A 27,770-nucleotide genomic window follows, 5' to 3' on the forward strand; every position below is an offset into this window, starting at 1 on the left:
ATGAAGATATTTATCTCCAATGCACATCCCCTTAAGCATATCATCGATTGACAATTTTAGGACACATTTTGCTGTTTAGTCTGTATAGCTGAAAATTTTAATATGAAATTTGTTTCTTCTTCTTCTTCAAGACTTTTTATGCTAGAACATAAAATTATGAAATGAGACTATAACAAAATCCTCTTTTAAGTTATGTTTTTTTTTTGTAATTTTTGTGTAAAATCAAGCCTCTATGATATTGCAGCATGCATAATTTGTATGTGTTAAAGGTAAAGATCTGAAATTGGACAATCATGAAATACTAGTGTCTCGATTGTGTTGACATTAAACGTTTAGGTCATATCATTTTGTCAAGGCAAAATACATGTACCATGGCCTCTTCTGTAGATGTTATAAATTGTCACATTTGACAAATATGTTTTAACCCTAATAACAGATAATTTTGAATTCATGGCTATATTTTGATTATTTTGATTTACCTTAATGAATGGGTACGACAATTTAGTTGTATATAAGATTCATTAAAAGAAAATGTTATTCTAGCATATGCAAGCAGTATATAACATACTATAGAATTTTATTTCAACGAAAAATTGGGTCCACAAGATATGCACATACATTTATCGATAAAAAAGTGCCAGTTATGGTTATCTTAGGTCGTTTTTTTTAAAATTACAAATGAACTAAAGAAAACCTATCCATGTAAAGAAATAGAAAAATGATTAAACATTGTAACGTTGAAATATTGTCCATTCGTTTTAAACAGAGATGCATTAAAGGAGAATAAAATGGACTATCCAAGAATGCTATACACCTAAGTTTTGTGACATATGAGGAAGGAAGGATATCCGGTATTAAAGCATTTGCTTCTACAACATCGTTATTTTTGTATGAAAAACAATCACTTAAAAAAGATAATAACTTCGAAAAAAAAAAAACGGTCGGCTTCACCATTTGACATGCGAGATGCATGTATATAGAAGTAAAGGTAGTGTAATGGTGAAATATTTGGCGTTCGTAAAAAGGGGGGGGGGGGTGGTGGATATATCCGACTAGGCTGATATGAACTCTCCTAGAACATTGTTTATCCCTTTGACGGGTGGAAGGACACTATGTTGTATAAGGCAGCGCTGAGAGGTACTCAGCAAAACTCTGTCCCGAGGTTTTGCTTCCGTCACTTTTTGCTTGATATTTCGATAATCATAAATACCTTTGTGCTCAAACTATGTTCATCCACTGATATGAAAAATGTCCAGATTATGTTTTGAAACGCCACCTCTACCGCTTCAGGTTTCAATACACATATTAAATAGAAAGTATACTGGGATTTTGCATTGCATCAGCCATTATTAAGCCCGGATGATTACGTTGAAAAATTGGGCGAGGTGTCCCGAGTACTTCCGAATGGAGAAAAGATGTAAACATTTCCCATAATAAAACACCGTAAGAAATTTGTTTTTGTTACTGTGAATTTTTGTAAGTAAAACTTGATAATTGTTAATGAAGATATTTTGGATACATTCCGTTTTATTGATTTCAACTGTCTTTCTTTCACAGGTATGTGTATTTTTATTAAAAATCATGAAAAAGTGATGGAAGCAATAACTTGGGACAGACAATAGAGTTAATCCAGTAGTTTGATGTAGAAAGACGTATCAGAGGAACACAATTAAAACTCTGACAAGTTACACGGTGCAGGATTCTCGGTTCTAAGACACATATACAAACAAACACATTACCTCACCTTATTAATTTTCTTAAAACTAATTAGTAATATTCAGGTAGAATAAAGGAAAATTAACTAAATAAATTATTCTCTGTTCCATTGAAAAGAACAAATATAATAACACGTTACAACATTGTAGATCGTCTTCACGGCACTAATATATTTAAACAGGAAGATTTAAAAATTTACCAAGAGGTATTACTTGTAGGAAACTTAATTCATAAAATTTTAATGAGATTAAACATGATATTTATTTTTATTCATCACTTATAGAAATGGAAATGTGAACTTTAGATTTTTGCAATTATGGCAATAGATGCCAGTTCATATTTCCCTTATATCAAGACCAAGAACAATTTTCATTGTATGGAACACAAAGTTTAGAAAAAAATAGTGTTTGCTCAACTTCCTTTAACCTTCATATATCATCGCATTTTAATTTAACTATAGAACCTTGATTTCATGAGTCATAATTTTTTTTGTCGATAACCGAAAAAAAATGTAAAAGATTACCAAGCTTTAAACCAACAAATCGAATTCTTACGGAAATATTATCTCAAGCTATACTTCAGTCAAACTTGACCTGTCTTTTTAAATGATAAGAGCGTTTTACTTTGAACGTTCATCGATCGCCAAATTCAAGTAGTAAACGGTGATACAATTACTCGTACATAAATTGACTCGCCACCGGATGTTTTACTCTAGAAATTCATCTTTTTTATATTTATATCTTTAAATGATTTCCAAATATTGAATATGGTTGATTATCTTATGTATTTCAAACAATGCAAATGACAAAAAACATGTTTTTTTGTAAACTAAGTTCAGTTTTATAGGCCGCTTGAAGTTTCTATACATATTTTATACACATATGTTTTGTTTATCGTGTTAAAATACAAAACGGGTGAAAGTCTGGTTTAAAATATGCCTCATTTTGAATCACTGTTTTAACCGTTCTTCCTATGCCCGACAAAAAATTGACTCCAATAAAATAAATTAAAAAGATTGTTAAATAGATTGACACTATGAGATATACTAAGAGATTGCTTATCCTATTCGTTGAAATGACTGGAGTTAAAACTTCCTCTTCCCCTCTATATGAAAGCTTATTGTTCCGGGTGTATTGTTGGCAAGTAATAATGAAACACAAAGGTATGTCTCTATAAAACACTGTGGTTTTTTTCTGTCATTAACATTTAAGAATAATTATGTGTTACACATATTTGGATCGACATTGGATTTTCTATATTTAAATATCCTTTACATCGTTGGATATAAATCATATTGCTTCAATCAAATATTTTTACCGTGTTATTCCTCCACCAAATTGCAATATTTAATCATTGTGTAAAATGTAAATACAAATTAAATTACATTAGTACGTATTAAATTACTTTTTCTGATAATTATTTCAGTAAACGTTCCTTGCAAGTTGGTAATACAGCCTAGACAACTATTCAGGGTTTTAGCAACGATACTTTTTATGTATACATGTAAGTATCAAAATAGCATGTACATGTATGACAATCTTAAATACGTCATATGTATTACTAAACATTCAACATCAGATATTAACGAGTTTTGTAATTCATGTTCAGTTTCATTTTACATATTTATTTGTTAAATGATCTAAAGAGTACATAATGTATTTAAATTTTAAAGCACTTGATGTATCGTATCGTGTATATATATATATATATATATATATATATATATATATATATATATATATATATATATATATATATATATATATATATATATATATATATATATATATATATATACTGTAAAATTCGAAGTTATTCTAATTTTTCCCTTTTTACATTTATTGCATTATAAACCAATTCAATTGAAAAATAATTCATACAAATATAATTTAATTCTGGTTGTAACGCGCTTTCTGATTGGCTAAAAAATTATTTTATATCTTATAAAGAATGTAGCCTACGTCATAGTAGGAATAACATCAAAAACGGATCAATACGCCTGACCTTACGTTTGAATTTTGTACAATTTTACGTCATTTTAAAGGTCAAATGACCGTTTTCATCTACAATGCAGAGTAAAAAATTAAATTATAAGCAATGAATTCAATATTTATTAGTTTTATACGATATAAAATGGTTTGAAACAGTTTACGCTTTTATATTTACATTTTCCTGTGTCTTTGCCTGTGATAACACTACGTATCGATTTTGTACTATATAACTCATAATACAAATGACGCCAAATTGAGGCGCCAGCGGGGTTTGCTTATCTATATTTAAATACTTAATTGTACGATTGCTTAAAATTATATAAATATAAGTAATAAGGATTCATTCTTTGAATATTATGAGGTGATAATTTCGGTCGGGGTGTGATCAAATCTATCATAAAGCCCTTCGGGCTTTATTGGATTTGATCACGCCCGACCGAAATTATCACCTCATAATACTCAAAGAGTGATTCCTTAATTATTCCTTATTTATAAACCGCTTCGCGGTTTATAAAGCGTAAACTGCCCCAAACCATTTTATATCGTATAAAACTAATAAATATTGAATTCATTCCTTATGTATTATGCTTGAAGATTTCATTTAGCAAAACGTTTCTATGCGAGGACGTTACGTCAAATAGTATATGAAGTTTTAATTTACGGAATTTCCGCGACGAAATCTTTCTTGGTAAAATCGTCGTATGTTTGAAAACGTACATTGAATGAAAAAAGAAAAGATCTTACAATTTGCTTGATATATGTTTTGATATAAAGACAAATATATAAACAAAAGGCAATATCAATCAATTGGAAAAATATCTAGATAGATTTGGACTGTTCCTGAAAAAAAATATGATTAATAAATGTAAACATCAGCCTTTGTTGGCACCATGAGCCACCTTTGGTTTTATATGGTTTTTTTTGGGGGGGGGGGGAGGGTTGTGTCATTTTTTAATTTTTTTTTAATTAAATAGATTTTTTTTTATTTTAAAATTACTATATTGTGTCTTTTTTGCTCTTTAATGTTAATAGATACGAATTGTAAAGCCTATATATCAGAATGCAAAATAAAACATAAACAACTTTGTAATTTTTAAGTATTTTCAGCACATAAAACTAAAACAAATTGTTCTTTCATGTATTCTATAGAATGCCATGTTAGCAGAAGGTTTGATGAAAATACATTTTTTAACCTTAATAATTGTTAAGCTTCAATTTTTAAATTAACAAGTTACCGTATGTTTTAATGCAACAAACTTGTTGATTTAATAATGTTAAAAGTTGTTTGTTGACGTAGTGCAATTATCAAACTACATGTACTTTAACATTAAAAAGGTGTTTCGTTTTGATTGTAATTGACAGTAGTAGAAATCATAAACATGAACTTAACAGTCATTTCATTCTTACTGATCAATATAAGGTGGAGTGAGTGCCGACATAGAAATCGAACTGTGCCTTCCTGCAGTGAACAATCAACCATGCAACATCACTTGTAGAATTCCCGACTTTACAGAAATCATTGACTTTCAATGCAATGGATCTTCCAGAGGAATGTGCCATATAATCTTTTGTTCTCCAAATATAATCAAAAAGAAGAACAATACATTTCATCTTCAAATACCTTCACTTTCATACAGCAATGATGGCTGTGAGTGGAATTGTAAATATGGACGAAATGTTTCACCATCTGCAAAATTAACAATTTTCAGTAAGTTATTTTTACTGGTTATCGTTAACTTCAAGAAGCAATTTAATGATACCATTTATGAAATTGAACGCAATAAACAAAATGCAGATAAAGGTTATCTAAGGATTTTTTGTTTTGAAGCGATTATCTCGTTGTTTGATAGGTAAACGTTTCCATAATGCTATTACGCTTTTACGACGTTATGAAAAAAAAAAGTGATGTAGGCGTACGTTATCAGAAATAACATCAAAGAAAAAGTAAAACGTACACCCCTTTGAAATGTAACACAAAGAATAATGCTATCAACATTCTACTTTTGGAATCCACACTACTAGTAGTGAGCAGCCAGTGCGCTAACCACTCGGACATCTAGCTACACAAAATCTTGCTTTCGATTACGAACGGAACCTTGTACGCTGGCCGCGCACTACGCGGTCGTCTAAGTAAGATGTTTAATGCAGCTAAACATTAAACACAGAAAAATACCTATATTTGAGCTCAACCTCTGTCCTGGCCGCCGTTTGAACTAGGAGAGTGGATTTCGAAGGTCGTGAGTTTAAACTCCGGCCTGGGAGATTCAATATAGTGAATTTCTTTGTGTTTCATATTTATCTACGTATGCTTACTGGTGGTAATGCATTTTGTTTATATCTTGTCATCAGTATTATATCTGAAATAGCTATCGTGATTTGCAAGTTTTATTTACTAGAGCCTTATATGTTTTCCTTCCTTTTCGTCATTTAAATCTTTGACTAATTCATTTTAAATCAATTTTGAAAGTAGAAATAGTGATGTGTAAAATATAGGACACGAGGCCAATAGGCCTGAACGGTCACCCGAGTAGCATATAACCCATACACAAACTTGTCGAGGAGTCTCATATATTCATTTAATTGGGTTTCATTCTGGAGTAGAAAATTTATAAATATGTAATGACGACCACCTCCCTGCCTGAAATCTTTAAAAAGAGCTATGAAACCTATAATTTTGGCGAAAAGGTTAAAAATTTGGTCTACAAAATCATGAATTCATTTTCCTTTTAGGTGTGTGGAAGTAAAGACGATAATTTTTAAAAAATGTTAACATTATATGCATAATGGACATCATAACCATGTATTCATTTCTTTGCCCACATGTTTGGGAGTAAAGAAGAAGATTTTTTAAAGATTTAACACATTTTTACTATAAGGCCATATTGGCCCCACCCTAGAGCCTGAACCCTTCACACAGGGGTCATGAATTTCACAATTTTGGTAGAGGTCTTCATGGACATCATAATCATGCATTTAGTTTTTAACAAATATATATGGGAGATGGAAGAAGATTTTCTGAGATTTAATACATGTTTACTATATGGCCATAATAGCCTAGAGCCTGGACCACTGACACAGGGGTCATAAATTTCACAATTCTGGTCGAGGGCTTCATGGACATCATAAACATGCATTTAGTTTTTAACAAATATATATGGGAGTAGAGAAGAAGATTTTCTAAGATTTAATACATTTTTACTAAATGGCCATATTGGCCCCCACCCTAGAGCCCGAGCCCCTGACCCAGGGACCATAAATTTTACAATTTTCGTAGAGTGCTTCATGGACATTACAACTATGCAACCAGTTTTATCCTCACATGTTTGGGAGTAGAGAAAAAGATTTTTTGAAAAATGAAAATTGATATTTTGCATATTTGGCCCCACTTGTGGTGCCCCAGGGGTGGTAGAGCCACGAATTTCACAATTTATATTTGTGAAGAAGTTAAAAATGCAAACTTGTTAACGTGGGACGGACGACGCACGACGATGGACGCAAACGGATAGGAATAGGTCACCTGAGTTTACTCAGGTGACCTAAAAAATATCAAATATTAGGTCACTGAAGCGTTAAGGCGAGGGGCTTTATCAAAAATAGTTCTGACATAGTGTTTTAAAAAGCATTACCCGTTGACAAAGCTAACGTTTGTCATACGGGAAGTATACACCAAACGTATGAGTTAAATACACTATATAATAGGAAAACTCATGATATGTCTTCTGTGTTGTAGGTTTGTTTGATTCGTTTTGATTTTACTATTTTTGTTTAAAGGCGAGATTGGAAAATAGATTAGTATACAATTATACTTATCGACCTTTTTAATATCTTTGTTGAAAATTAAATCTCTGTGAAGTAGCGAGCAGTATTTTTTTTGAAACTTCTTTTAAGGAAAACGCAATCAACTGATGAAAACTTACATGTAAGATGATGGACAACTGTTCTATTGTAAAGAATATCCCTTGTGTCCTACATAGCTACTCATATATGTCTTTCAAATATTTTCACTTTCATAAGTACAGAAATCTCTCTCTCTTTCTCTTTCTTTCTCTTAAATTTATTAAAGTTCTAGATGATACCCCGCGCAAGCGCGGGAATGAACACTTTTCACATTATTACATGTATCATATAAAGCTTAACATGTTGAACCATTTTTTTGTTCATTTTTGTATTTACATTGTCCAATTTTTTCCTTATCATTGAAATAAAACAAGAGGCCCATGGGCCACATCGCTCACCTGAGGAACAATATGTATGATAAAATCAGCTTAATGGAGTCATAATACAAACAATCTGGACAATGTACAGTAATACATGTAGATCCTGTATAAATAAAATCCATTTTTCCCGCTGGATATTCTTATGTTTATAATCATTAGTCCCTTTCCTAACAGGATGATTTTATAGTCATATCACATGTTGAGTATTGCAGTCCTCAAAAAGATCCTTTACAATTGTTTATATATTGGATATTAAGCTACATCAAACTCTGAACCTTCTTGTGAGGCCGAAGAATCGTCCTGGAGCCAAAGTCTTAACAATTATAAAGAATCATCTGTCTGATTAGTTTCTGAGAAGAAGATTTTAAAAGATTTACTCTATATATTCCTATGTATAACTTTAACACCCCCCCCCACCCTACCCCCAGGGATCATGTTTTCACAACTGTGAATCTACACTACCTGAGGATACTTCCACACAAGTTTCAGCTTTCCTGGCCGATTATGTTCGGAGAAGAAGATGTTTAAATATTTACTCTATAAATTCCTATGTAAAACTTCGACCCCCCCATTGTTCCGCACCCTACCCCCAGGGATCATGATTTTCACAACTTTGAATCTACACTGCCTGAGGATGCTTCCACACGAGTTTCAGCTTTCCTGGCTGATTAGTTTCTGAGAGGAAGATTTTAAAAGATTTACTCTATATATTCCTATGTAAAACTTCGACCCCCCTCCATAGTGGCTCCACCCTACCCCTGGGGGTCATGATTTTGACAACTTTGAATCTACATTACCTGAGGATGCTTCCACACAAGTTTCAGCTTTCCTGGCTGATTAGTTTCTGAGAAGAAGATTTTAAAAGATTTACTATATATTCCAATGTAAAACTTTAACACCCCCCCCCCCCATTGTGCCCCACCCTACCCCCAGGGATCATGATTATCACAACTTTGAATCTACACTGCCTGAGGATGCTTCCACATAAGTTTCAGCTTTCCTGGCTGATTAGTTTCTGAGAAGAAGATTTTAAAGATTAACTCTATATATTCCTATGTAAAACTTCGACCCCCCCCCCCCCCATTGTGGCCCCACCCAACCCCTGGGGGTCATGATTTTCACAACTTTGAATCTACACTACCTGAGGATGCTTTCACACAAGTTTCAGCTTTCCTGGCTGATTAGTTTCTGAGAAGAAGACTTTAAAAGATTTACTCTATATATCCCTATGTAAAACTTCGACCCCCCATTGTGGCCCCACTCTACCCCCAGGGATCATGAATTTCACAACTTTGAATCTACTCTACCTGAGGATGCTTCCACACAAGTTTCAGCTTTCCTGGCTGATTAGTTTCTGAGAAGAAGATTTTTAAAGATTTACTCTATATATTCCTATGTAAAACTTTGACCCCCCATTCTGGTCCCGCCCTTCCCCGAGGGTCATGAATTTCACAACTTTGAATCTACACTACCTGAGGATGCTTCCACACAAGTTTCAGCTTTCCTGGCTTTCTGGTTCTTGAGAAGAAGATTTTTGAAAATTTCTCGAAATTTTTCATTAATTTCTAATTATCTCCCCTTGAAAACGAGTGTGGCCCTAAATTTTCACAACTTTGAATCCCCTTTGCCTAAGGATGATTTGTGCCCCAGTAGTTCTTGAGAAGATGTTGAAAATGTGAAAAGTTTACGGACAGACGGACAGACGGACAAAATGTGATCAGAATAGCTCACTTGAGCTTTCAGCTCAGGTGAGCTAAAAACAAACCGCGTTGATATTTGATGACAAATCTAAACTGAAATGGATAATATATACACGTACGTGGCCTTTGCCCTCTTAGTTACAGCTGACTGAAAAAAAAAAACTTTTTATTGTATTTATTTCACATCAGTTAAGGGGTATTTAGTGTTTCTCACTCGAAAACTGGTTCTGTGGTCAAGTTTCAATATAATTTGTATTACTCTCCAAAATACAAATTTCAGATATAAGACTGTTTTAAAAAACAGTCTGATGGGGGGGGGGGGGGGGGGGGGTGGGTCCTCATTAAACTTATTGACGTTGAATACAATGATATGCTCATTAATGTTTACAAATAATTGTCTAAGGTTTACAACCGATCTGTCGTGGTGTAGAAAAAGTATGAAATTAAAACACGCTAGGTTGTGCATTATTATCCATTTGTATGAATATTTTGAACCAAAGTTGTCAGATTCAAAGTATCTGGCCACTGATTAACTCGACCTGCACTTTCCGCCATGATGTGAATTAGTCAACCCGTTTCTGGGCACCACGTTCTGGAAAGTTCTTTCCATTAATACTAAAATCGATTTATTGCTTCATTAAATTTATCAAATTTGGTATCAATAGAAGTCCGATCCAAGGTGCATGATGGACTTGTCCTACACTTTTCGTTAATTAACTAATCCGCGTTCTCGGCTACCCCGTTCTGGAAAGTTCACAAGCGTGTATCAAAACTATAATCGCCCACTAAAGAAATGAATACACTCATTTTTTTCAATTCTTAACTTTAATGTATTCTCTCTTTACGTTATCATTCAATATTATTTCATTGCAAGTGTATGTTTTGATGCAAACTATCCCTGACTTGGATCTGCCAAAGCTTGTCCACCACCTTACTCTCATTTTTGCTATTTCGGGTTTGTTTATCGAAAATGAAAGTAGATTTTTAATTAATTTCACAATAATAAATTATCAGTTAAAATTCAATTATACTTTACGGACATCATTACGCATGTGTTAAAATACCAAAGGTGTAAGCAAGTACTCTGGTGCAGGCATTTTGTAGTTTATTTGCAAAATGCCTTAATTCATAAGTATAGGTATTTAATTTCAGAAACAGATTTTTTTTTTCATACCTTGATTCTCAATGAAAACTTACTAATATTTCGCTGCAAAATCACTGTGAAGTATTTGTTTTTAAATTAAGACGAAAAACGTTGTTTTTGAAAATATAAACATTTAAAGCTAATATTTAGTATAATAAGAAGCAACAGCAAACGTGTTAATCTTTATTTAAGTTTATCTTCGATTCCAGGCGGATTTACAAGTGGACTTGTCCTAACAGGTCAACATGATTCAACTGGGGTTAAATTGACTGCAACAGCAGATTGTTTATATCCATATTATCCTTTCGTAGACATCATGTACAGCTATCAGGTAAAGACATCTAGATGGACCTTTTTTAAATCTAAATCGGCATAAGATATAAGTACCACTATTTTTAAGCTTTTATGAATATCACCAAACAGCTCCCTTCTCAAGGAAAGAAATTCATTAAGCTTAACTCTGTGCATAATCTTGCAATTTTATACGCAAATGTATTATTTTTTTTATATAATGAACAAACCTTTTTTAAAAAATTAACAAAAAGTTCATTTATTCTTTTATACATTTTATGTACAGACCTTGAAACGTACTACTACACCTCACGCTCTCTGCACGCTTGGTACACACTCGCTAAAGGGTATACACGAAACGCTGAACGGTTTACACGAAACGATTCTCGCACGAAACTCGCACATTTTTTGTGTAGTGATACGTTTCCGGGTCTGTATCTGTTTCTTGTCATAACAGGCAGAGTACATAATTACTATAGTACGGTAAAAAGATTACTGAAGATTTTAAAATATCTAGTTTTACCTGATGTGTCTGCATAAAACATGAATATTGTGAACTGTTTAATAAGTATATGAAGAGTTAGTTTGTTTCTAAAGTCTATTACAGTTCCAATGATTAAGGAATGTTTAGACCCCCAATTTATAAAAATTAATGAAGCGAACAGTCAATATAAATAAAATTCGTAAACATTATTAAAGAATTGTTAGTTCTGTATATCATTAATAGTGAATTTGTACATGTTCCTACAGATTTGTACGTGATTGCTATAAAATTGGGGGGAGAGGGGGGGGGGGCGCCTAAAATGGTGTTTGATATAAAATAAACATTATGTACATAACAGACAGGCAAGTTTGAATATATCCGTTTTGATTTGCAGCAGACTGTAACTTTGTTAAAATGTAGTACTAGTATTCGAGTGTTGTATCAGCGGAAACAGAGGTTGGTTAAAGTGCATTGGCTAGACAGATAACGAATAATTGTTTATATTCATAGAAAAGTGGGTAATTAAGTCCAGTGATGAACCTGTCTGCGCCGGGTCACGAATTGTGAATAAAATGCTACGGCTGATCACGGTGCGTCACAACATTAGTATGAATTTGAGCTTGTGAGAGGTACCGGGATCACGAATTGTGAATAAAATGCTACGGCTGATCACGGTGCGTCACAACATTAGTATGAATTTGAGCTTGTGAGAGGTACCGGGATCGATACCCGGATTCTCCACCACTATATCGTACTATGATTTCGCTCAATAGATATTTCAGTTAATTTGACCCTCGGGACCTTATTCGTCCTTGACATTATTACACCTGAAAGAAGAAGCAAAAAACAGCTTCGAGGTGACTACTGGAGATTTGCTTTCCCCGCACCTCTTTTTTATACGCACGAACACTGTACCTCGAATTTCCGAACCTTTTAAGTATTTGAGCTGAAGTCCATACTAATGTTTTGACGCACCGTGGTCAGCCATAGCATTTTATTCGTAATTTTTAACCGGGCGCAGACAGGTTCATCACTGGACTTAATTATCCACTTTTCTATGAATATAAACAATTATCCGTTATATGTCTAGCCAATGCACTTTAACCAACCTCTGTAGCATTTTCGTTATGATATTTATCTGTATTTATGTAACGAATATAAGGTACTAGTATGCTGCTAACAAAGCAATGTAACGTATTTACATATTGTATCAATTCACATTTCAAAGCTGCATGTATTTAAGCACTGAATGCTTTTTTTAGATGTTGTTGGTCCTAAAATATACAAGACCATGCATGCAGAGAAGTTGAAACCGCGTGTTATCGCGTTATGATAATTTTTCTGCACGGCCAGGTGTGTTATAGAACCGACGATATAAAAAAGCATTTAATGCTTAATTTTTTATTCATTTTGATGTTTATTTTTTTGAAATATTTGTGTACGGTTGCTTCAAAGCTATTATGTACCCTATTAGTTAGGGATATGAAAAATACATGGAACAGCCACATTAACATGTTATTTAGTTGGTTTCCGCGACTTACAATGAAGTGCCGGAAACTTTGTCGAGAATTTCTTGCTTATCTATATAGATAAAAAATGAAATATTTAACAATTATTATTATTCATAAGTACACAAGTATCGAATTGGTAATGTAGGTTTGAACATTTCATTTACTTTTACAAACTATATTCTCTAAGGGCATCATGGCTATTTAATAAGTGCCTCACCTTCCTTACACTGTGCCAAACTAATATTCTTTATTTGTTTTTAATTTCAAGACGGCAATGTTGGAATTTTTATATTTGATGCATTTTAATGATCATTGCTCCCTTACAATTCACAACTGTATTTTGTAGATTGATGGGCAATTTAAACTTCTTCATCGACAAGCAGATATTCTTCAAACCTCAGCTGTTCCTAAAACGTGTAGCTCTGATATTGAAAAAACTATTACAGCAACTTTCTATGTGTCTGGACACTTAAGTGAACTCAAAGGGAAGACCGTTTTCTTTAGCATAAGATTTTTACAGTATGTCAATGGTACTTCATCTTTTACCAATGTCGCTGGCCCATTCTCTTTTGAAGGTAAGGAATCACGACCGTACATGTATAAATCGTGTGTAAACAGAATAACTCTATATTTGTGTACAGTTTGTATCATCATTTTATTCTTATATAACATTATATAATTGTGCATGTATTTTTTTGTCTTTGTGTCTGTTGTAACGATTATAATTTGGCAACGTTTCTAATATTTAAACTTTTGAACATTGCCAAGACAGAGAAAATACTTGCTAACTATCTACAAAGTAAAGTAAATGCATTTGCCCTTTGAACATAAATTAAAAAAGAGTTTCTGGTAAAGTCATATTCCTTTTTTTTTTCGTTATAAATATTTTCACAAAACACATGATTTCAACTTGGTTATTAAATGTCGATGTACTTTGACCTCAGAAAATTAAGGTCAAGATGATGGAAAATGGTCAGGATAGTGACTACTCGATTAAATGCACTTCTATATCATCACAACACTGCTGTAAACATCAAGATATAACGAAGTTAGGGATTTTTCTTGAATTATTTTTCAGTTTGATATGACGTCTTGAAAACAAACATGACGGATATATGAGAAAGTTGATTCATCATTTCAGTTTACAACCTAAATGCAGTGAAATACTGTTTAAACTTTAAATTTCAAATTAAAGTATCCTCTACAAACAATTAATGTTTGGCATATTTCCAAAGACAGAGCAAAGAAAAAAATATAGACTCGTTAAAATAAGGCAATTGCACGAAAAGCATATAATGAACAGTATAATATAATCAATGTATTTTTCACAAAACTGAATACAAACAATTTTGTGTAGTACCTTTTAAAATGTTTCATATAATTTTCTTTTTACAGAAGATGAAATCCTGGAGTCGAATTCAGAGTATAAGTATATTTTGTATGGAATTAGCGCAATTCTTTGCATAAGTATTGCTGTAAATGGATGCACAATCATTTGGTAAGTAAATGTTAATATGATAATTTGTGTTGCTATTAAATGCAACTTTAATGCATATAAACAACGTCCAGTTGTATTCTATCTTTTTAAGACATATGGTCATAAAATTAAAATCATAATTCAGCCAAAATTAATCAAACCCTCTGCAAATGAATTAATTCATTCCTTGAATTTTAATACTAAACTATAAAAGGAACCACCAGTGTAATCATAAAATATTATTGGGTTAATATAGTATTTATTTGGTGTTCGGGTCATTCAGAGGCAACGTTTATAAAAGAAATTAGAAAGTGATTAATTTGTTAAATTGTTTATGCAATTTATGTTATACAAGTAGTCTCTATTTGTCTTTTATCGTGATTTATAAACATTTTATCTACCTATAGAGCCCAAACTGCATCAACAGCAAGGGTTGTTAGATTGTAAATCTTTGTACATTGAATATGTAATCGTTCGTATGCAACAGATTTGGATAATCTCTTGATGCACCATAATGTTTGTCAAAACTGAATGTACGAAGAAAAAGGTCAAAATATCAACAAAGATAACTGTTTTGAGTAAATCATACATGTACGATTTGAATAAGATAATCATTGTAGAAAATGTAAGCACAGTCGCGCGCCTACATGGGTTTCTTCGTTTGTGCATTAGTCATAATTTGTTTCCGTCATGCAGTTCATTTTGTTCACGATTGATTAAAAGTAAATTGTGCAGTAAAATTATATAATATAATATACAATTATGGGCTTCATTGTTGGACAATATTTGTTATATGAACCCATGTCAAGTGATATCGACCTCAGACACAAAAAGTGATTTTGATCTTCCAAGCTCGGTCGATATAATTTTCTGTATCTTTGGTCGATATAACTTGACAAGCTGGGCCTATATACCCACATATTGACCATGCAATGAAGTCCATAATAGTTGTATTATTTTATCACTCGCAAGACAGTTAGACCTTTGACTGTCAAGAAATATGTTTATAAATACAAAAAAAAATGAATGGTGCATTATGACATTAATATAATCTTAAATCTTCTTAAATTAAGTTAGTTCAAGCAGATCTTTTAAAACATCATAGCATAGCATAGATTTGATTTCATTACTAAGCATTACAATATCATACCAAAGCATTAGAATCTCATACTATAGCATAAATCTCATAGATTCTCATTCGTCATATCATACCTTGCATACCATAGCATAGCATACAACATGTTTTAACACGGCTTTTAATGCTTTTGTTTAAAAGAATAAATGTTCACATTGCAGATTAGTGTGAAATCGTGGCTTCATATTATTTTACTTTGAAACGGTTGGAACTCTTCTGTGTATGGAGGCCGTTTTGTTTAAATCTTATAGCGTAGCTTACTATTTCATTAAGGCCTTCATTTCAATTCCTCATAGCAATAAATAAATGTACCTAACGCATCAATTGCGGATCCAAGCTATCCCTTTTTAATAATCTACTAACATATGACATTACAACACTTTCATCAATCCTACACATTGAAAAAAGTGAGAGACCTCTTGATGAGACACAACGTGTATAGATAGTAGGCTTTCAAGAACAGATTTTCAGATGTCACTGCCGTATAGATAAACGGATTATGATTAAAGAGCATTTCGAACCTATTTTTTTATATTCTGTATTTAATAATAATTACTATGTTGGTAACTTGTCTTTACAATACCTATTTTTGTTGATACGGCCGATAACATATTCAACGGACGAACTTAAGCGTGGATTTCGTAAAAAAAAAAATTAATGTAACGTGGTGTACTTTCAACCAATGAAAATGACAAAAATCATAGTCTTGTATAATACATGTATTAGCCATTTACAAAAAGAACCTGAAACACGCAGTCAAAAAATCAGTCACGTTTGTTAAAGATGAATATTGGTAGCCAGAGCCTTACCGTACTACGCTGTTTAAAGCATTTATACATTGTCATGAATAAATATCAGTTGTGCTTTAAAACATTTCAGGATTTTGAGACAAAGGCTGTGCAAAAAACAAGTAACACGAGGAAATAAGAACGATGAATCTCCAAACAATGACCCAATCCCCCACACAGGAATCTATGACATCCCCGAAGACAACGCAGGATACCAAGAATTAAGTCATGTTACTGGACGTTCTCACTACGATCAACTTCAGAGACCGAATTGATGGCTAAAGTTATTATATAACGGCATTGTTATGACTTTATTGTATGTTGCCTTTTATCTTGAAACATAAAAGAGAAAGTGTTGGGTTGCCATGGACATTGCTTGAAAAAAATTGAAAAAAAAAATGCAAAAGACGTTTTCTGTTCTTGAACTTGATCATCAAAGGAACGATTGTTGAATTCATTTTCTAATGTAACGGAAATTCCCGCTGTAACGAAGAATTTTGACCCGGGTTGAAAATTGACCCGGGGGTCATTTTTCCACGTTGAATAATGAGACGAAAGGTGTCGAATAAAGACCCTAATCCGTTGAAAATTGACCCGCATCGTGGAATTTTGATCATAAAACCGGTTCAAAATTCAACAGCAAAGAAGCCCAAAATAAGGAATCAATATTATAACTTGAGTTTATTTAATTAAAAATTATCAGTTTATACATATTTATTCTTTATATTTATATGTTTCAACGGGGGGGGGGGGGGGGTTAAAAATGAAACTTTATAAATGAATATTTTTAATTTACATATTATCCCTTTAAATATGTAATAACTATTTTATTCATAATAAACTTTTCGCGTATAATTGCTGTTTTGTGTGATATCTGTATATTTCTTTAAAAATTATATGTTTTTAAGAATATTTGTATATGTCACAGGATTAATTATTTTAGTTAATTAGTATTCATATTTGCGTTCACTTATTTCAACATTTCATGTTTTCATTTCCCATTGTTCATTTGTTTACATTCACATCGCTTCATTCATTCATACAATCATTCATAGTATGATAGTAGTACGAGAAGTCACGTGGTTATGTTAGGCGGGTGGATCAGTAAATGAATGGGTATGTTAGACTGGTTTTTCGGGTTTAAGTGAGTGAGTGCGCATGTCCGTTTGCATTATCGAATGTTTAGCACGAACTTTGATTTAATATCACGACGCCACCCAAGACAGACGGTTGAATTATTAAGCTTCATAGCTTGTCAACCCGACTACTATCTTAGTTTATATTCCTGTTTTACTTGGTGAGTTATTTTAATCAAATATGTGTAAATTAAATATTATTAAACTAAAGATAAATTTAATGAGTGAATGTAGAGAATGAGAGTGTTTTAGTAATATTATAATTGTATATGATTATAGATCACCTAGCTGTACTTGAGGAAACCATTTATTCGATATACAAATACAACAATAAATATTCAGCGTCATTTCCGCAAAAGGCCTTGGAGTTCTTAATTGTTCCCAAATGTAACCCAGAATATTATATATCAGCTACCCCTTGACATATACATAATTACACGTTAAAATATTCAATGCAGTTAAACTCCATTTTTTAAATTCGCTGGAGAAGTGTGCAAATGTAAATATTTTAAAAATTACAATACATCATATTATTTAATTTTGGTTTTACGTTCACCCAGTAAATTGAAACTTTGATATTGTTCATTGTAGATTTTCTGGGTGTGTGCAAATACAAAATTTAGAGTATGTCATATTGAGATTTTTGTGCTCGCACCCACTCAGTTTGTTAAAACTGTGATTATCTGAATTTTGTATTCACACCTAGCCAGCCAATAACAGTGTACAAAATGATGATATGCTAACATGTACTCTTTCATGAACAATGCTGTAGTAACTATATCTTGAAGAACTTTTTTTTTAAATTATATTTGTTACGTAGTTACTAGGGTAACTAAATATCATCAAATTGCTGATTTTTTTTTGGTATAAACAATTCTGCTTCATGGAATCTGTAGCAAGTTAGCAACCTCATTTTTGTACAGGATGACAATAAAATAATTTTGCTTTGATAGTTTCTAAATTGCTTTGATTACAAAAATTTATCATAAATACTAACAGTAATTGTTTTCGTCAATAAATAGGTAAATTGCATTTTTTGAATAGAAATATGTAGAAGAAGATCATACAGCAGCGTTGGAGTAGATGGTTGACCCTCCTATCACAGCCACCTACATTATATTATTGATATTATGTGCATATAAGACAGGGGATACTTGAATATTAAATAATTATCTGAATATTTATCATATATGATTGTATGACATATTGTTGGTAGACATGTTGACTCACACCTACATTAACAAACCTATCACCTTCATTTATACCTGCAGGGATGCAAACATAAGAATGACATTTTCATGATCCAGCCCATTTGAAAAGAACAGTAAATTAAAGGGGACTATATATTAAGTAAATATACATGTATAATACTTAAATAGGTATAAACCGTGTAACCTAAGAGAATCAAAAACGCTTTGGAGCTCTATATAATATAAATATAAACATGGGAAACAATTTTACAATTTTATCTGTATGAAAAATCAGAACTACCATAAAGTATATAGTTCATATAAAAAGGTACACTAATGTCAATAAGTTGTTTAAAAAGTTCGTCTCTTTGTTGAGTATATCTTGGATATCCAGGGGGAAAAATCACATTTCCTTCAGATGCAGACCTACACTATAAACATCGACTCCCATCAGTTTAAAAATTCCTTAAAGTAAGCTTTACTAGCTTTATTCCGTAATTGACGTAAATTAATATTTCCTATTGCCTTAACTGAAATTTTTTTAAGCTTTAGGTATATTTTGTTTTTCAAGTTTTGACTTAAAGAAAGTTAAAGTTGATGAAATTTTCTTTCCTGCATGAAGATTATTCCATAATTTACATGTAGACGGAGCAAGGCTATTGTAATTAGTATATAGTGGTAGATAGTAAAAGAGCTCATTCGACTTAAGATTATATGTATGTTCAATTAGAAAATATGATTGAATTCAATAAATGGCAATAAATGAAGACCGTCACACATTATCCACTTTAACCAGATTTCTTTACTGATGTAAATTTTAGACCCTGTACTATAATATAATAAAAAAACCCATAATTTTATAATTATAAGTCATAAAATACATTTATACATTATAGCAATATAATTATAGCGAGCAAAGCGAGCTGTAAGAAACAGTGCACGCGGGAAAAAGAACGAGCTAAACCTACAAATTCAACTCAGAGGAAAAAATTTCGTTTTCGTCCCATAATGCTCTTTAATGTTTTCCAGTGGTGCCATGCCAAAAATGGCTAACATTTAACTCGTAATTTACGGTGCCTTTAGGTTGGAATACACGTTCTGAGTACTGCATAACTTTTTTGAAACCCAAGACATTTTTACATGTTTCCATTCCTTCGCATTGAGTTGAGATACGTACATAAATGTTTCTAGATTTTAGCGTTTGACGTCACAGTGATCTCGCGCTATATTTCCCGCGATAAAGTTAGAGGTGGATCATCTGTAGTGTGTGTACTAGCAATTTTAAGTATAGACCGCGATACCTGCCTCAGATGAGGTTTTTAATTTAGGGGCGGGGTGGGGGGTTGATAGAATGATTATACATATAAACTAGCAAGAGCCACACTTTACTGTCATATCGATCCAATTTTAAGCTAGGTTTACATGAATGTACAGTAGATATAAGTAGGAAAATAAAAAAGGTCATATTGAACTATAAAAAAGAAGAATAAGGACAAAAAATAAACAGTCAAAGAAATCTATGTAGATATTGTCAATTAAAGCTATACACGCTATAATTGGCGTCGATTTTGAATGACAGTGAAAACGCATGTGTTTGTCTACTTATAAAACTTATCCTTAATCTGTAAATTACAAACGTGAATTCCATCTCGTTACAAAGATATAGATTTTTAATTGTTTATTTTCCTGCCAGGAAAGTATTACCTTTTCATGAATATTGATGAAGGAAAAGCGAAACCGACCTTATTGCGCATGTCCGCCGGAAATCAGATTGCCGTTATTGTTGGCCGAATTAAATATCCGACTTGATTTTTCATATGCTTAACAATTGTTAATTTGAATTACATAGGGTGATTTCACCATACATCGGACACCTTTGGATTTTTCCCTTTGTTCACGCATCAAATATCGTCCAAATATAAGGAAAACTTGTTTTAAAAGTTACAGGTTTTCCCCTTGCTTAATTATTGGAGAAAAAAATGTGAAATTGTTAAAACTGTAGAAAATAAAGCAAATTAATGAAGTGTTGAACTATTTCACCATGGATCGGACAATATTTACCATGCATCGGACAGTTATAGCAGTACAGTAGAGATTAAAAATAACAACATTTTCTGGTTTTAATGCAAAAATACAAAGGTTTGGAAAAATTAATTTATTCAATATTGCTATTCAGATTTCTTTTAATGTAAATCCTCAAATCTACGTATAGGAATTTAGACTAGTGCTTCTGTTTAAAGGAATATTTATCATAGGGGGCTCTTTATCGTGCCAGCTCCTACAGGAACTTTGGACTAAAAGGACTGTATCCGTAAAACTCGATTTCTAAGTGGTCTGAGGAAAATGTTTGTATTTATTATTTTTTAAATTTTTATTTTACTTCACATTTAAAGTATATCACAAGGAATGGGCACATAATCTCCATATTATTAGAAGAAATCATGCAGTGAAAACTGTCTGATGCATGGTTAATTTGTGTCCGATCCATGGTGAAATGAACATATGGTGCAATAATGACCTTGACATTAATTGTTCAAATTTCTTGGACTTATTTTAATCAAATTTTGTTTCATAACTTGCTTCTTTTTAATTATTTTACGCAGAGAGTGCATTTTCACTAATTCACAATCAAACGCACAACATTCAAATAATGCTTTAGTGTAAAATCTTCGTAACTAAATTTTCAATAATGGCGTATTTGATGTCATTTTACGATGCCTATATTTATGGAACGCCATAGCTGCCTTAAGGTCAATTTCATATTATTTGAATTGGTATTTCATTTATATGCGATAGTAATATCATTTTATGCAGTGGTAACATCATTATATGCAGTGCTAACATCATTATATGCAGTGCTAACATCATTATAAACTGTAATTTCGCCATTATATTCAGGGGTAAAATCTTTATATAAAGTGGTAACATCATTACGTTATGTCGTAAGATTATTATGCGCAGTGGTATATTCATTATATGCTATGAATAAATCTTTATATGATATGATAAACTCATTTCATACAGCTATAACGTAATGATGTTACCACTTTATATAAAGATTTTACCCCGAATATAATGGCGAAATTACAGTAAATAATGATGTTAGCACTGCATATAATGATGTTACCACTGCATATAATGATATTACTATTGCATTTAAAAGATATACCAACTCATATAATATGAAATTGACCTTAAGGCAGCTATAGCGTTCCATATATTTTGCTATTTCTTTGACAATGTGACTGTCAAATTCTTAATTATGATAAAGTTCATTTGTTCTAATTCAGGAATATACGAAACAAAACATGAGCGCATGCACATTTATTTGTATATTTATAAACAAAGTTGTCCGATCCAAGGTATGTGTCCGATGCATGGTTAATTCACCCTACATGTATAATAAATAAAATACGTTTGTCACTCACGATACCCTTACTTTTGCACTAACAATTACAGGTTCTTAAAATAGCACATAGGGGAAACACATAGGTTTATGTCATTATTTTTTAAGGAAGTATTCATATATACTCATAGAATCGTATTTTTTGTACATGTATTTTGGACAAATTTATGCTTTACTGAAAATACCCTTTCCTTTGTAAAACTATAACAATTATGAAGAAGTTGATCCAACACAAAGTTTTGCATGATAGACTAAATTTAGCTGTCGATATCACGTGGTATATTGATATTCATTAGGAGGCATTACTTTCCTGGCAGGAAAATAAATATTTTTTATTGTTTAATATTTGATGTTTTTGTTATGTGATCGATTTCAGCATTGAAATTTACAGCATAAAGGTAACTTTTTTTAAGTAATCAAACACATACATTTTCCCCGTTATTCAAAATTGACGCAAATTATAGCATGTATAGCTTTTAATTGAAAAATGAGAAATTACACACCTACAAAAAGCGACTGGGGCACGGATACAACGTATGTTATTAAAATGCAAAAATAAACAAATCAAATAAATGAATTAGGAAGAAAGAAAAATTCAGATAACAACTGACACAGTACAAAAAATAATAGTACCTAATTTATCGTTAACAATTTTGACCAAATTAATCAGAAATTACTTTATACAGACTGGTCAACTCTCCCCAAAAGTAAAGAACAGTTTAAGGTGGAAGCAAGTCTATGTGTTTTGTAAGATTTTTAACCTTAGAAATCTTAAGACTCTCTCTCTCTCTCTCTCTCTCTCTCTCTTTCTCTTTCTCTCCGTCTGTTTTGTCTGTCTTTCTTTCTCTCTCTTCTTCTGTCTCTCTCTCAAAAAATATTGTTTGATATTAGTTAATAACTAAATAACACTAAGTTGACAATGATATAAGGTATGTGTAATTCTTGTTTCTCTCGGAACAACGGTAGCGCAGTAAAACATATTATTTGAATACATTTGATTGAAATATACAAATTTCACTATCCCCTTACACATTATATAATTTACATTCTGTCCAAAATCATAACGACACAATTAAAACAACTCTTACCAAATGTAATCATAGAAGAGATATCTTTCTTTTTACAAAAAATATCAAAATCCATGTATACAATTAAGAATCATATCAATTTATTGAATTGAGTTCGGTATCAAACACCGTTCAAGAAATCTTTTCTTCTGATGTTAATTTATCTAAATATTGAATATATATTTAAATACATGTTGGTTACATACAATTACTATCACAATAAAAAAACACTTAAACATAAATATTTACTAACATATATAAAACTTTATTACTATACTTGTCGGTCAGATTTATCGATATCTAATATAATGATGAATGCACTTCTACTAGTCAAATTTATCTACATCTGATATATACAGTATTTACACAGTAATTCCTTCTGAATTCCTTATCATGATAATTCGTGTTATAAACTCATCTTTCTATAATGTTAGTGAAATGTTGATTAGAAATTTAGTAGATATAATAGATTTCCATGTGGGCAAAGCAAAATTTATGCTTTCGTACAAATATAAGTTTATATCATTTAACAGCTTAGGATAAAAGACATCAAAAAGAACTCTATTTTTTCGATATTATTCATTTGAGAACTGAACGCTTTAAAACGACATTCAAATGTACAAGTGTCATTTCATATTCCAGTCCGTTAATTAGTTGTTAAAATGTACCAGTATGTCGCCAACGTAATGATCAATTATAAAAAAAAATATTATAATAAACATAATGCTACATACTTGTTTAGGAATATCAACTGATTGCATATGTATAACGTATATTAAATATTAGAAAAATAAAAACACAATGAAAACAATGAAATTTATCAATGCCTTTTTATATGTGCTTTAATTACCAGTATTCAGCTGTGCTCTCATTTAAATATATCTATTTGTTTTTAAATATTCTATGTAAAACTATTCCGTATTAATGGTGGTGTTATGATATCAAAACTGCTGTAAGATTGAAGATTTAAGCCAACCATGAAATAAAATAAATGTTTTAAGGTGTCTTTCTCAAAACGATACACCACTGATCATGCATGTTAATGTGTTTTTCTTAAGATAAGAATGTTTACATGTCTTACGATCATCAATCGCCGTATCAAGCAATCGTATACACAACTATTCACCACCATTATTTCCTAAATTAGAAGAAAAGGTATTGAAATATTAATTAATCAAACATGTTTTATCTTATTCGTAAATGCATACATAATGAATTGTTGCCATGTTTTGCGGGGTGACCTTTTAAGAAATCGAACATCAAACAAAATGAAATGAATAAATCACTGAAATAAGCTAATATTTTAGATGATACTTAGACATTATGACATGAAGTTAAAATAAGTAACATTGTGAAATGCAAATACTTATTAGAATGTAATTACCCGAAAAGTCAAAACGTTTAGGGTTATATGGTCTCTCTCCCACTTGTGGAAATGTTTACATAAAAAGGAAAGACGTCTTAATACTGACAGGTATGTACATTGACATAACTTTGCTACGAATCTTTTTGTTTTCTTTGGCATGGAAAGAAATATTTAGTGGTTGAATATAGGTTATTATAACCAAAAATTACAAAACGACGGCTAATCATTTTTCAGTTAAAGGTCGAAAAACGAAAACAAACGTGTTCATTCATTGAATGTTCTAATAAAAACGACACTGTTCTTACAAATCAAAGTTTTGTTACGGTACTGTGATGTCATGGTAATTTCCAAAGATTACTGATGTGTTCATTATTATATTTTTCTTAAACTTATTTTCTCCCATTTCAGTATTTATTTCTATGTGAATCAAAATGCAAAGTCGGAGTGTTACATGTATGCGATAGAATTCAAACCATGTCTTCATGCCTTGAAAAACCATCCATGCAACATGACATACAGAGTACATGACTTTGCACAAAACACTGCATTTCAATGCAATGGATCTTTGATGGGAGTGTGTTTTGCATTTGGGTGTTCAGCAAAAATGCTTAAAGATTGGAATAATGAAGCACATATTCGAATGCCCTCTCGCCTATACACAACTGATAAGTGTACATGGTGCTGCACATATGGAACAAGCCAATCATCTTATTTCATTAAAATCTTTAGCAAGTATACCGTAATATAAAACACGACTGCACGTTGACTACTCACATATCTAACGGAAAGTAGATTATTTTTGTTTATTTAATATCGCATATATGATTTATGTAAGGATTTATACTAATATAATCATTCTATGTAAAATAACTCAAACGGGTTTTAAAAAATAATTTTGGAAGTGCTTCGGTGACGACCGGAAGCTACGCCAAACAAAACAAAAAAGTGTAAACTCATCTTCAACATTGATCTATCATCACAAAGTTTGATTGTGCAAGTCATTATCGTTTTTGAGATCTCGAGGAATCAAAGTATTTTGTCTCGGGTATAGTATATATTTATACTTGCAAATGTGTTCCCTTATATAACAATGTGTGCGCAACCCGCTGTTATTCCTGCAATACATCATTATGGGTCAAAGAGGCATGAATAATCTGGGTCACTACCTTTTTCTATGTGCTCAAACTAACTTGTGCTGAAACACACATCTTAGATAGCGTAATAAAAAGATAATTTAGGAATAATAAAATAAACATACTAGTATCTGTATTTTGTTATACGAAGTTTTATTCATTCATTTTCTTACAAAATTTACATTATTGCGGGGGATAAATGATTCATGTTAGATAGGCTTGTAAACAGAATGTTTATGGATCGACATCGTAATGAGGCGTTCTTAAAAATTACAATTGCAATCTGTCAAAGAAGTTAATTCAGTTAAAAATTTATTTCTGACTTTATTACAAGCCTCGATCGAAATCGCAAACGCAATACCACATCCCTTTCGAGATTAGTCCATTCAGGGATCACGGTCAAATTTAACTCATTGTTCTTCTATGTCCGTTTTGTTCCGTAAAAAGAACTTATTAGTTAAAATAAAATAGAGTTTCCGCTGAAAATGCCTTAGTAGATCTAAACTTTCACTCAACTTTCAATCGCTTTGTTTTCAAATTTCCAACCGCTCTGCGACTTCAACAGAAATGGTACTATTTCGCCAAGCTTCAATAGGTTTTTCAAATGTACAAGTGAATTTTCTTTTCTGTTTCACTTTATTATAATAAAAAAGTGTATTATTTATTTATCATGATAATCAAATACTTGCAACATTGTTGTACTATTTTTTGTTACGTCATCTTATACTGAGCGGCTTTCTAGGTCATCAAAAAAAGTAAGTAGCATTGTTTTGTCATAATTTGCAACAAATGTAAATCTAAGAAATAAGATATTATTTTTGGATGTATATCGGGATATAAATATGGGTTGGTACGTGATCAAATCTCCCATATAGCCCTTCGGGCTTTATTTGATTTGATTTGATCAAATGATTTGATCACATGGCCTACCCGTATTTAAATCCCGATATACCTCCAAAAATGATACTTTATTTCTTAATTAAAATGTGCATTAATTAAGAAAAAAGAATTGAAATGTAATTATATTAGTTTGATGTTTGTTTGGCTATTTACATGGATTATCTTCCTTAACCCTCCTTACGAAATGTATCATTTTCATTCCATTTATACTATTAGATTGTTGAATACTGGTGTGAAATTAAATCATTCAAGGATTTTGAGACGAAGAATACATATAAGACAAGAAGTTATGCGAGGCGAGAGGAGCAATGAATCTGCCAACAATGAGTCCATCCCAAACCCGGGAATCTATGACACCATAGAGGACAACGCAGAATACCAGGAAATGGTTCAAGTCATTGGACCTTCTCACTACGAACAAATTCAGAAGTCGAATCAACGCATCATGTAACAATTAGGTCACTTTGTGTTACGGGCCGCCAAAAGGCGGTCCGTTATTTGATATACATTTAGATATTGTAACTGATTTTCTGCGGGATAGTTTTTTTTATACAAAATTAATTTTATGCTTATTTTTATGAATTAAAAGTAAATTTGCATGCAAAAATATGTTTTATGCCTTTAAAAAATATTACATATATTTTTGTTTTGCTCGTAAATGTAAAGTGGGTCATAGACTGTCGTGTTAGGAGCGATTTTACCGAGACTAGAACCTATTCGAAAATCCTTTTCATTGTATCGGATCGGTAATGGGGACATTTTAAAGACCTGAAATACTGAAGACCTAAATGACATGACATTTTATATAAATGATATATTTGAATTTCTTGGTTCTGCGGCAAATAAAATTACTTTGTGTTTGTGTGCGTATTTATTATATTCCCATGTGAAATGTGGTGGAAAATTTCATAACATGACATCCACATAATTTATTAACGCAAAAATATGAAAGACCTGAAAATTTGAACTGACCTGATTTATGTTTGATAATTTTGAGAACCTCATGCAATTTAAAAAGCATTATTATCTTCATAATCTTCATAATATACTATCTTCATAATAATAAGTGTACATAAGGTTTATAATTCCATTTAAGAAAAAACAATTATACTGCCTTT

General features: G+C 31.7%; 1 protein-coding gene and 1 long non-coding RNA gene across 2 annotated transcripts in view; one reads left to right on the plus strand and one right to left on the minus strand.

The window, feature by feature from the left end:
* Positions 1-27,770, minus strand: part of LOC105330818 (uncharacterized) — a 480,842-nt gene that overhangs the window by 68,301 nt on the left and 384,771 nt on the right. The gene's annotated exons all lie outside the window — the stretch shown is intronic.
* Positions 2,845-5,405, plus strand: LOC136272218 (uncharacterized). Its single transcript, XR_010710181.1, has 3 exons — positions 2,845-2,878; positions 3,142-3,219; positions 5,128-5,405. It is a non-coding gene; the product is annotated as an uncharacterized lncRNA (long non-coding RNA).

This window comes from Magallana gigas, chromosome 10 (assembly GCF_963853765.1).
Source record: "Magallana gigas chromosome 10, xbMagGiga1.1, whole genome shotgun sequence".
In the NCBI taxonomy this organism is placed as follows: Eukaryota; Metazoa; Mollusca; class Bivalvia; order Ostreida; family Ostreidae; genus Magallana; species Magallana gigas.